The sequence below is a fragment of the Astyanax mexicanus genome, chromosome 6, assembly GCF_023375975.1.
Source record: "Astyanax mexicanus isolate ESR-SI-001 chromosome 6, AstMex3_surface, whole genome shotgun sequence".
Lineage (NCBI taxonomy): Eukaryota > Metazoa > Chordata > Actinopteri > Characiformes > Acestrorhamphidae > Astyanax > Astyanax mexicanus.
Genome location: NC_064413.1, coordinates 13,167,877 through 13,180,365, shown reverse-complemented (window position 1 = coordinate 13,180,365; position 12,489 = coordinate 13,167,877). Strand labels below are relative to the sequence as shown.

Sequence of the window (12,489 nt, the reverse complement as noted above, 5' to 3'; positions counted from 1 at the left end):
CCTTATCAAAACTACTTTAAACTATGGAGCTAATTAGCTAACCTAAGTATCTGAACTTGCTAGCTAGCAAGGTTAGCTGGCTCAGTAGCCTAATAATGCACACTATTATTTTAAGTTCATTTAATAAGGCATATCTGTTCCCAAAATAAACTCTTTAAAATAATAATAAAAAAAAATACTTAATTACTTTTGCTATTTTTTGGCTAGCTGACTATCGAAAATACTGTGCTAATCTTGCTAGCCAATTAGCCTGAAAATTCACACTACTGTTTCAAGTTAACTTAAAAAGCTCTTATTCAGTACATTAATATTATTTTAATAAAAATAAAAGCATCTTACCTTCAAAAACTGTGATTTTTCACTCCTCAAAGATGGCTGGATCCAACTGCCCGGTCTTTTTTTTCATTTAGCAGATCCTGCCTTTTCCCCCGCCTCTTCTTTAAATTGATTGGTTGTTTCTCTGAACCAATCAGTTTTCTTTCTGCCCTCAGAACCCTTTTGTGTAAGTAAAACTCCCATCTGCAACTGCCCGGTCTTTTTTTTCATTTAGCAGATCCTGCCTTTTCCCCCGCCTCTTCTTTAAATTGATTGGTTGTTTCTCTGAACCAATCAGTTTTCTTTCTGCCCTCAGAACCCTTTTGTGTAAGTAAAACTCCCATCTGCAACCTAGCTAGCTAAAATATTCCACACTTAAATAAAGTAGTTAACGTGACCTAAAGTAGCTAGCTAAATCATTCCACACTGAAATATAGTAGTTAACATTAGCTAACCTAGCTAGCTAAATCATTCCACACTGAAATAAAGTAGTTATCATTAGCTAACCTAGCTAGCTAAAACATTCCACACTGAAATATTAGCTTACGTAGCCAGATAAATCTTTCCACTCTGAAATAAAGTAAACTATTTTACTGTGGAACATCTCAGTAAGACAGGTTATTGTTAGTTGTTCAGGTTGTCTGTCAGTTTAAATTACAGTTTGCTAGCAACCATTTTCTGATTATCACCCTTTAGTATCTGCAGGTCCCCATTAACAATTAATTAAATTAATAAGTAATCCCAACAAATTACACTTCTTACTAGTTTTTTCTAAGTTGATTTCTGCTCGCATTGCAGTCCTTATTAATTACTTTATTATTTAATTGTTTTAAGACATATTAAAAACAACAAGTTAATACATTTTTACCCCCAGTTACAATGAAAAAACTAGTATGAAGTCCTTTCTCATGAAGCAATGTTTACCCAGCTATTAAAACACTCACTGATGTTATTTGTCACAAAGCCTTTTGCAGATCTGATCTCTTCAAGCTTTGTCTGAACGCTTGGTGGACAGACTATGTTTCATGCCTTGTCCACAATTTTTTATCTTACAGGCATGTTGCGTGTCCTGTAAATGTCAATGTTGGTGTCTATATATGCCTTCTCATCTTTATCCCAACATTTTTAATCATATAGGTCTGATCCAGGGTCACTTTGCCCTCATTTCCCTCTGTCAGGTATAAAGTAAACACTGACGACTCATCCCTCAGTGCAAAGAGTTGATTAGTTGTGAGATCAGCTGACACCGTCTCTTCGAAAGTGAAGGATACTGCAGTTGTTTGGGTCACTTTCGCAACACATTTCAGGTGAATGTAACCTAAATCCTCTCTGGTAGGATGAGGCTCTTCTAAAGTTTTGTTCCATCTAAAAACATAAATGCATAGCCACAATCGTAATCTCTTCATAATAATTCAGGTATAAAACAGATCTATAAACTCATTTTGACTAGTCTTAATACCAGGATCATTAATGTTGTTTTTCTAGTAATATGTTTCCATTTATTTACATGGAATCTCACTTACAAAATGCCCATTTTTACTACTGAAAATTCAACTACTTAAATTAGCATTATTAGCAGTATTATTCAGAAATCCCTTACAGATGTGGAGTCTTACTAGTAAAAAAGTGATTATAGACAAGGGAAGTTTAATGTAAATCAGATAACTCCATGTAGATATCTATATTTTAGATCTACACTTACACTTACAAAATACACTTTTTCCTAGTGAAAAATAATTTGAGATATTTTATATCAAATGAATCAACATTTGTACAATCATAATTCATAATTAATATGGGTTTAGATGGATTGGATTGATTTGTACTAATAAAACATTAAATAATATTAGATAACTGTAACTGGAGTTTTTACTGTTTTCCCATTTGCAATCCATTTTTCATACAACCGCTTGCAAATGTGAAAAAAACAATATAGCCATTTAAAGCCGTTTTAGCTTAAAGCCACACCAGAGATACAACTCTGGTTTCAGATATTACCTCATATCCTCAATGTAGTTCTGACTAGGTACATGTTACCATTGATTTACATGAGATTTTACTCTTTTTTTTTTTTTACTGGAAAAACTCCAGTTACAGATATATACAATGACTTTTGACTTACAATAATATTTTTCTTGAAATCTTATTTCAAGATATTTCTTATTTAAATATCATTAGTGTAAAATACAATTTAACAACCTAAATATTCTAAAATAAGAATAATAATAATATTAATGAGGCTAATGATTTACATGGAAATAGATTCTCTTTTATCTACAATTACATTACTAGTAGCAATTGAAATTCTAATTAGTAAAACCCCAGTTCTAAATAGGAAAAATATTATTAAAATCTAAATTATACATACCCAAAATTAAATAAAAAAAAATGTAATATTGCACATATGCAAAATGTAAATTTCTAAAATTGAAAGGTAGTCAGAATTCTTGTATAGATATATGGATCTGGACTTTTTACCAGGTAGAATTATAGTAAGGAAATCTGTAACTGGAGTTCTTACTAAAAAAATACTAGACTTCAGAAAAACTGAATTGGCACTTAATCACATTTTCACCACAAGAAAGGCAACAAACAATTCCACATTTTCCTGACAAATTGTCCAGCGATTTACACTATTTATTTTATAGTCAAACTGTAACAAGGAGGAGGAGGCAGGATGCAAGTGCAAGTTTTTTTATTATCCATATTTAAACTAACAAAGAAAGGAACACTAGGGAGTATAAAAAGAAAAGGTAACTAAAACAAAACACTATGAAACAGAGGATAAACTAAAATACTGAACCAAACAAGCAAACTAAGCAAACAAAGAAACAAACTAAATAAAGCAAACCTGAGACACTGAGGCTAAACAAAACATTTAAACACGATCTGGAAAGATTAACGAACACGGTCAAACAAAAAGCGCGACAGAGAACAATGGATCACATGAGGTATTTATACACAGGCACACACTAGGGACACCTGTGGAAGTAATGAGGGGGCGGAGTTACAAATGAGACACAAGGTGACACAACTAATGGCTTGGGCAGGGCTAGGGCGGGGCTAGGGCGGAGACAGAACAATAACAAAACAATGCCATGTGCTCAAAAAAGCACATGGCTGGAAACACAAGACAGGAAAACAGGGCAGGAGCACAGAAAACCAAAAGAGGGAAAAACACAGGACAGACATGGGCTGAGGTGTAACACAAACTTTAGTGCAAAGTGTAGTATAGTGTAATTCACAGTGTAATAAATGTAAAACATGGTGCAAGATAACTACAAGATACATTAAAACATTAAAATGCAAATATGAGAACATTAAAATGATTTGCTTTCAATGTGTATTATGTATTTTATAATAATAATTAGAAAAGCTGTGACTGTGTTTTAATGAAATGATGTAAAACTAAAACATTAAAACAATTTAAATAACAAAAATAGTAAACTCTGACAATGAAATTGGGAGAGCATTTTTTTAATGCTATCCAAAATAACTATTTTAATAAAACTTTGATTTACCTGTATTGTCATGCTTTGGTAAACTGGGCATGAAGGAGCTTGCTCAGAGATCTTTCTCATATTTAACAAAGTTAATGTTCAGAAGGAGTTGAGTGGTGGTATGTGTGATATATTTATTAAAAAAATGCATGAACACAAACATTTTTTGTATAACATTGTAGCAAGCAAGCAAACAATACTGAAAGCAATAAAATCACTTATAAATAATTGGACGAGCTGACTTATACTTACTGACTGCAAGATGCAACCTGATGCCATATATTTTATCAAGCTTTCAGATGGTTTTTACTTGACTATTGAGCTCTAGAAATGTCACACAGCTGCTTGTGATACTTTTACAATTGATGATGGAGGTTTGTGTAGTTGCATTGTGGTGATGTGTTTGGGTAATATTCTACAACGTACCTTACATTTTCCTTGGGGTTTCATGTGTTGGGCATATATGCAGGTTAGCATATTATTGGCATTCTGCTATATAGCCAAATGTTTTTTGATGCCAACATTTAGCCAACATTTTTTGACGTAGCTCTATTATCTCATAAAAATGTATTCCACTATTTAGTTAAGTGTATTTGGAATCCACACCACCTAGACCAATTTCCAAACGTAAAAACTATTACTATGAAGGGTAGTTTAAAGTGACTTTTAACAACGAAATACATTTTGCCGTAAAACTTGTGCACATTTCTATCTCTAACTGTAGCCATCTTGCCTAAATTGAAATGTAAGTGCAAACAAGTTGGGGCATCACTTGAACACATCAACAGTAAGAACCAAGTTGATCATTTATTACATATAGTTCAAATTTTTGAACAGTGTTAACTTGCATAGTAAATTTTGAATATGCATGGTGACCATCACAAAGTGAAGCTGATTAGTAAACACAGGTTTATTTACAGGACTAGGCAAACAGAGGTAGTCAGGGACAGGCAATGTCCCTGATAGAAGTTGGTAACCAGAAATAAAACAAACTAACTATTTTTATATTTATATATTTATATATTTTCTGTAATCCAGTGGCATGCAAGTCATATAGTAGGTACCCCTTCTGAATCACACCCTCCCCCTCCTCCACCCGCCGACCTACACATAGATTTATATTAGAACACCATATGCTCTGTCTCAACTTAGTTATATGAGCTTAATGCACATTAACAGCCCAAAAATACAGCGACAAACGACAAAATCAATGCTAAATTTGCCTACAAGTACAGCCAGCCAACAAATATCACTCATTTGTATGCCTACAAGACGGCAGATCAGCCAAAACATTAAGTATGCACAAAAACCCACCAGACAAGCGGCCAATTATTGTGCATTAGTTTCACATTGAAGGGTAGCCTTTGCAATCCATTTTAGTTAGCTAACTATTAAACTAATCCAGCATGTGTTTTACAGTAAGCAATGCATAGCCCCTTCCATCAGCACGCTGACAAGGGGTTTGACAGCCATGGCCCTGCCCCCGGAGTGAAAATCATGAATCTGATTGGTTAGATTGTCCTATGACTTTGCTAAACACTCATTACTACAACCTTCACAAAATCAGTAGCAGGGTCAGGCAGACACACGGTGGCAGAAGCCATTTTAAAAAGCTTTGATTGGTTAGAACCGTTGTCACTGACTAATGCTTTGAATTAGTTGCTATTTTTTATTTTAGTTAATTTATAAAATATATGCTTATAGTTTACAATAACTATAATAAGAAGGGCCTTACTGCACACCACTGCTGTAATCTGTAAAACACTGCGCTGGAAAAGTGCTATATATATATATATAAATAGAGCACATGTGTCAAACGCCACGTCCTTTAATGTGGCCCGCGAGAGCTTGTAAGATCTTAGTGTCTATAATAAATAGGTCAGAAGCGTGCTTTGACCAAAAACTACTTTTCCCACAATGCTTTTCGATTGTGTTACGGCTTACTGCCACTACACGGCAGTGTAGTCATTGATGTGGAAACCCTGCCGGAGGGAAGGTGTAACTTCGCGGGTGGAATTGAGACATATAAATGTTTATCCCATAATGTCCAGAAAAAGAAAAGTTGATGCAGACGGACAGCTGTGCTTCAAGGCGAAAGACCGGTATGCATTTTGTGTTACGAAAAGTGTTACTGACCAAAATAAACGCTTTTTAGGAGAGATATAAGTTGTGTGTAAATATTTATAAGACAATAGCTGACAAAATCTGTTTTAATTACGTTAATAAACATCACTGTGACAGTGCTAGTCGCAGTTTCACCACAGCAAAGGACGAGTACGTGAATCACTTATCTAACCAGCCTGTACTGATTTCTGCCACCAATAACCCTTTCAATAACCTCCAATAGCCTTTAATAGTCTTCAGTAGCCTTCAACAGTCTAACCTTGCAGCCGTGGTGTGTCCACTAAACTCCGTAGTTATAAACATCCTGAGGTTAGCAGCGCGCTAACTGACCTGTTTATAATGTAATCCCAGCAGTGACTCCGTGACTCTGCTCTAAACTGCTGCTGTTAGCTGCTTGGGCTGAAAGATGAACTGTAGAGAGCTGTATTTTCTGGTTATTGGGGTTAAGACCTTTATTTCCTATACAAAAGAACTTTAAAAACTGTAAAAACGCTCCAGACTGGCTCAGCTGAGTCCTGTAGCCCGTGGCTGGGCTGTAGCTCTGACTAAGTAAAGACTGCGGGCCAGCAGCTCCCACTAGTGATTGGATGAGGAACTGCTAAATCTGAGGAAATGCTAAATCTGTCACATGTTCTTAACAGCTCACAATTTTTAATTTTATATTTAATAAGCCTTATTTCAGTATCAAACGTTTTGATCAAAGTTAATATAACTTGTATTTTATGTAATTTCTATTCACTTGAATAGTTTGGTTCTTGATTGATGGAGTTTTTGGATTTCATAACATGACAAATTAAAAGGATTTATGTTAATAGAGCAACAAGCAAACATATTTTCCATTGAGAGTTATTTAACATTAAGGAGTAACTACATTCATTTTATATTACATTTGGTTACATTTTATTACATTTATAAGTTACATCTGGCGCTCAGAGGACAGCCAAAATGCCAATGTGGCCCTCGGCCAAAATGAGTTTGACACCCCTGAAATAGAGATTACTTACTTACGTACTAGCACTAAAAACCTGATGGGAGCATCTGCTATAAGCGATGTATCTTGGTATGCTGACATTAACCAGATGTTTTTTAACTTCGCCCAAGTCCATTCAAGTCTGGGTGCTCCTCCAGTCCACACGGCAGTACCCGACACAGTGTCATCTCTCTGTGGCTCTGGGTCTCACTTTTGAGAGCACAGTCTCTCTGGAGTGGCTCAGGTGGTGTTTTGCCCTTCTCATTTCATACAGGGTGGTCTGGGGGTTATTAGCATTAAGCTAAGCTATGGTAAATGTAAACTGAGCACGGCTTGGGAAATGTAAAATGTAAACTGAGCACGGCTTCCACAGTGAAAACAGAGATACTAAAAATAAATAGAAATAATCAAATCTGCATATACTAGAAAAGAGATTAAATGCTTTCAAAACCTTCTAAGCATTAACACTTAAGGTTTGATCCCGAACGCTTAGTTGCAAGCTAAGAATCCTACTCTACTCCTAACAATTATGGCATTTTAAAGACTAATTTATGCTATTCTAACATCTAGAGCAAGAACTGGCAGTGCCCTCACTCAAACTCAAATGACCTTCCCTTCTTCAGAACTGAACTCCTACCGTAACTACCCTAAAAACTGAGCTCTGTCTCAAAAAGAATTTCCTGGAATATCAAACATACGAGAAAACACAACATGGAATTTAATAAACATAATCTCTTGATAAGATTCATTTTGCTGAACATGTAAAATCCATTGTTAAATTCAGTTCATGTTTGTTTCTGGTGGAACGTGTCCCAAGTGACAAAGTGAAACATTTGTGTAGGATAAGGTGTTCTGTCTGAAAGATTTATGATTCGCATTTTTAATTGCCGTGGGACAAATTTGTGATAGTTTTCTCTCCTGTGTGAATGCGCTGGTGTTTTTGGAGATTACGCTGTTCAGTAAAACTCTTCCCACAGTCTGAGCAGTAATAGGGTTGCACTCCTGTGTGAATGTGTTGATGCTGTTTGAGAGTACCCAGCCGATTAAAACTCTTCCCACAGTCTGAGCAGTAATATGGTTTTACTCCAGTGTGAATGCGCCGGTGTTTTTGGAGATTACTCTGTTCAGTAAAACTCTTCCCACAGTCTGAGCAGTGATGCGGTTTCTCTCCTGTGTGAATGCGCTGGTGTTTTTTGAGATTACTCTGTTGAGTAAAACTCCTCCCACAGTCTGAGCAGTGATACGGTTTCTCTCCTGTGTGAATGCGCTGGTGTGTTTTGAGATGACTCTGTCGATTAAAACTCCCCCCACAGTCTGAGCAGTAATACGGTTTCTCTCCTGTGTGAATGCGCTGGTGTTTTTTGAGAGTCCCCAGTTGATTAAAGCTCTTCCCACAGTCTGAGCAGTGAAACGGTTTCTCTCCTGTGTGAATGTGCTGGTGTATTTTGAGATTACTCTGTGCAGTAAAACTCTTCCCACAGTCAGAGCAGTAATACGGTTTCTCTCCTGTGTGAACGCGCTGATGCAGTTTGAGAGTCCCCAGTTGATTAAAGCTCTTCCCACAGTCAGAGCAGTAATGCGGTTTCTCTCCTGTGTGAATGCGCTGATGCAGTTTAAGAGTCCCCAGTTGATTAAAACTCTTCCCACAGTCTGAGCAGTGATACGGTTTCTGTCCTGTGTGAATGCGCTGGGGATTTTTGAGATCAGTCTGTTTAGTAAAACTTTCGGCAGAGTGCTGATGTTTCTCCATGTTGGGTCTTTGCTTAATTTGTCTGTTAAATGTAGCAAACAATTTCTGTGTGTTCTGGAGATTCTTCAGGATGTCTTGTACTTCACCTCTTTCAGCAGTTTAACATTGCTCTTAGTTAAATGTCCTGGTTGTTGGTGTTGAATTTCAGGAGAATATTTTAATTTCTGGAAAAAACAAAGAAAAATTCCATTGAATATAAAAGCAAGTAGGAATGGGCGATATATTGAAAAATATAAACATAAAAAATATTGATATAGTTTAAGATGCGATATAAGACGAGACAATATCCTGTATGTATCGATATAGACTACGCCACGTTACAGTGAGCCCTGTCAGTTCTCCCGCTGTCTTTGTGCAGCCTCCCCTAGCCCCGCTCCGCGGCAAAACCCATTTATAATTAGTATAATTTAAAATGACTTTCAGTTGTTGATTATATAAAATGCTGCTAGAACTGCTAGGCTACTCTAATATACAGGATACGGCACTGAATTATAAAAGTACCAATATAAAATTTGAAACATGTAGCTTTGTCTCAAAAGTATCTTTTAGATATTACCTTATGGGATGAAAAAATATCGAGATGTATATTGTATATCGCAATTCAGAAAAAAATATGGAGATATAGTTTTTAATCCACATAGCCCTGTACTAAAAGCAAGTCAATTAACTATAGAGAACTTCCTAAATCAGTTACACTATACAGACAGAACTACTGGGACATCTTCATATTACCATAAAAGCTTCTTTACTTTTATGCCATTCTTAATCCATTGTACTATTGTGAAATAGTACAGTAGAAAACATGCTGTCAGCAGCTGAAAAATATTTTTCTTTAAAATGTTACTTTTATTAAAAATTTAATCACGTTGTTTGACACATCTATACATGTTTAACAAAATATTTAAAAAATACAGATAACATTAAGTTTACATCAATTAACCGTGCTTACAACAGTAACAAACATTGTAAAATTGTTGATTAATGCTTCAACTAGTTATTAGATGACAATAGTTGACATTATTTACCATAAAATTCCTTAAACTAAAGACTCGGATCATAATAAATTAACAAGATCCACTACATTAAAAAAAAAAATTGTAATTTAGTAATATGTGAATGTCTTGTAAAAAATGTAACAATTTATTTTAGAAACTGTGGACAAATGTTAAAAAATCCACTAATTCTGATGCATTTTACTTCATAAAGCAAAATGTTAGTTTCTACAATTTAGTTTTTTCCATCCTGTAAATATATGGTGCGAGTTGTTAAATTGTGTATTTTATGTAAAGTTGCCCAAAATGTGATTCTTTTTATTATTTCTTATTATTTTCACATTATTATTATTATTATTATTATTATTATTATTATTAAAGTATTAGTAAAGGAGCAGCTGGAGACTGTATTCCACAGGAATGGTTTAACTGGGATTTCTTAAAAACAGCGGGGCTAAAGATATTGTAATTTCTTGTTTATTATTACAGAGAAATAGCAAGTTTTCTGTTAAATCAGTGAGCCAATTAACGTTACTTTGTGAAATTCCACCTCTTACCTGAACTTCTCCACACTATAATCACTAAATCTTCAGTTCTTACATTTAATATTTTACAAGCGGACTTAAGGCAGGTAAGAAGTGGAATTTCACTCTGCCACACAGGTTTGTTTCAAATAACGTCGATTAGCTTGTTAATTTAACAGAAAATTCCATATTTTACTGTATTAATACACAGAAAACATGTTAGCAAATGGAAGTATCTATGCCCATGCTGTGTAATAAAACACTGTAGTAATAATAATAATAATAATAATAATAATAATACATGAATGTGACAATAAGAATAAGAAGTCACATCACACTTTGAGCAATTTGACATTGTTTAAAAAAATACACAACTTCACAACCAGCATTATATACCCAAAGAATGGAAAAACCTGAAAAGAATATTTGGGTTGAGAAATATTTGGCATTTTGAAGTAAAAATATAATACATTCTGTTATTAATTATGATTTGAGCCAATAGTTTAAAGAATTTTCATAATAAAGAATGTTTAAGCATTTGTCATTTTAATAACTAGGCATTCAACAACCATTATACATTTGTAACTGTTTTAAGCATGGTTATTTGATGTACATTTATTGTAAATGTTATCAGTATTTAAAATAAAAAATTAAAAAATAATAATTTCTTTAGCCATTGACAGCATGTTTTATACTAGCGAATAATAAAAATCTGTGGATTTTAGAGGTTTTACTGTACTAAAGCTAGTGTTGCTAATGATGTCTCTTGTGTTTTTTTTAAGTTTCATGAATTTTCAATAATCTGTGCTCTGATCGTGTCATTGTTTCCATTTGGTTTAGTGTTGCGTTTCCAGTATTTCACAAATTCCAATATGGCCGACTTCCTGTTGGGTGGAGCTAATACAAGCAAATGGCAGATATGTGCAGGATCATAGTTTCTATGTTCCTACTAAAATGAGAAAATATTGGAGAAAGTTTTACACCTCCACAGATAATTTATTAGCCGAACCAATTAGGGGGCGCTGTAGAGTCCGCTAGCTACAGTGTTTTTAGGTCTTATGGAATCTAGTCCTGAAGACTGAAATCCACAGATTTATACTATTCATCTAGTATATAACATGCTGTCAGTGGCTGAAAGAATATATATTTTTTCTTTATAATGCTGCTTTTATTAAAGAGTTATGTCTCCTGAATCAGAATATATTGATAAAGTGCCAGCGCAATACTGTATTACCCAGCAACACTAGTTTTAGTAGGATTTCTTACTTTTTCTTTTATTATCTACGTTATTTAAATGTTTATAAATTTTGAAAAGCTTTAAATTAGTTTTAAACTCTACATGTTATTAAACAAGTAACATATTTCATTTACAGCCTCAAAAACGACTTTTATTTTGACATGAAATCGTTTTGGACTCTGGCCAAGCGTTGCTAGAATCACAATGCTACCGGATTTAGAAGAAGGAAAATTTGAAACTAAACTAAACTAGAATAACTAATAAATGAGCAGAGACTTAAGAACACACAAACTTAAGAAGGAATTTCCACAGGAATTTCCAACTGGTTTATCTCAGGTGTGTATTAGTGATGTGGGGGAGGGAGGGCAGGAGTGTGAGGAGTCGTTATCCTTTGGATAATCTGTAAAGCCCCCCTATCCCCAGCTCCGCGACCCCCTACTCAAACCCCCCTCCTGTGTCTGTGGGTCAGAGGCAGACTGCTGAGCAGAGCTAGTAGAAGATCCAGTGCTGGTGGTGTAAATGCTGCACATGCTGAAGGTGGTGGTGGTGTAGGAGTGAATGTTGAACAGCAAGTGTTGTGAGCAAGAGAGAGATCTCTCCATACCTTCTGTAGTTCAGCTGATCCTGCTCTTCCTCCTCTCCAGCTACAGACACCGGAAGCTCAGCATCATCCGGGTTATGTAGAGCCCCGCCCCCTCCCCCGCTATATCACATTATACCCCATCACCGCTAGAGGGAGTCCGCGAGGGAGTCCTCAATGCATGGAGCTGAATGGAGCTAAACAGCTAACGCTCTCATTTAAAACACTGCATAACTACTTCTCTGGGGGTTTTCCTTTAATTTTACAAAGTAGAACAAAGTATTTTACTAAACTAGGAAAGAAAACATACCCCTTTATTTCCATTTTCTAAAACTAATGTTTTTTATTCAGTAGATTTACTAGCATTAGTAAATCTAGCGTTAGTAAACATTCTAAAAATCTGTAAAATACTGTATTAATACATAAATAGTCTGTTATTTGAAGGTTGACATTTAAATAACAGCGTAATTATGTTACATGATATAATTATTCAAGCA

At 35.0% G+C, this 12,489-nt stretch overlaps 1 long non-coding RNA gene across 1 annotated transcript; it reads right to left on the bottom strand.

Moving 5' to 3' along the window:
* Positions 1 to 4,610: 4,610 nt before the first annotated feature.
* Positions 4,611 to 12,135, bottom strand: LOC125802387 (uncharacterized). Its single transcript, XR_007439451.1, has 2 exons — positions 12,017 to 12,135; positions 4,611 to 8,823 (listed from the first exon to the last, which is right to left on the bottom strand). It is a non-coding gene; the product is annotated as an uncharacterized LOC125802387 (long non-coding RNA).
* Between the last annotated feature and the right edge of the window lie 354 nt (positions 12,136 to 12,489).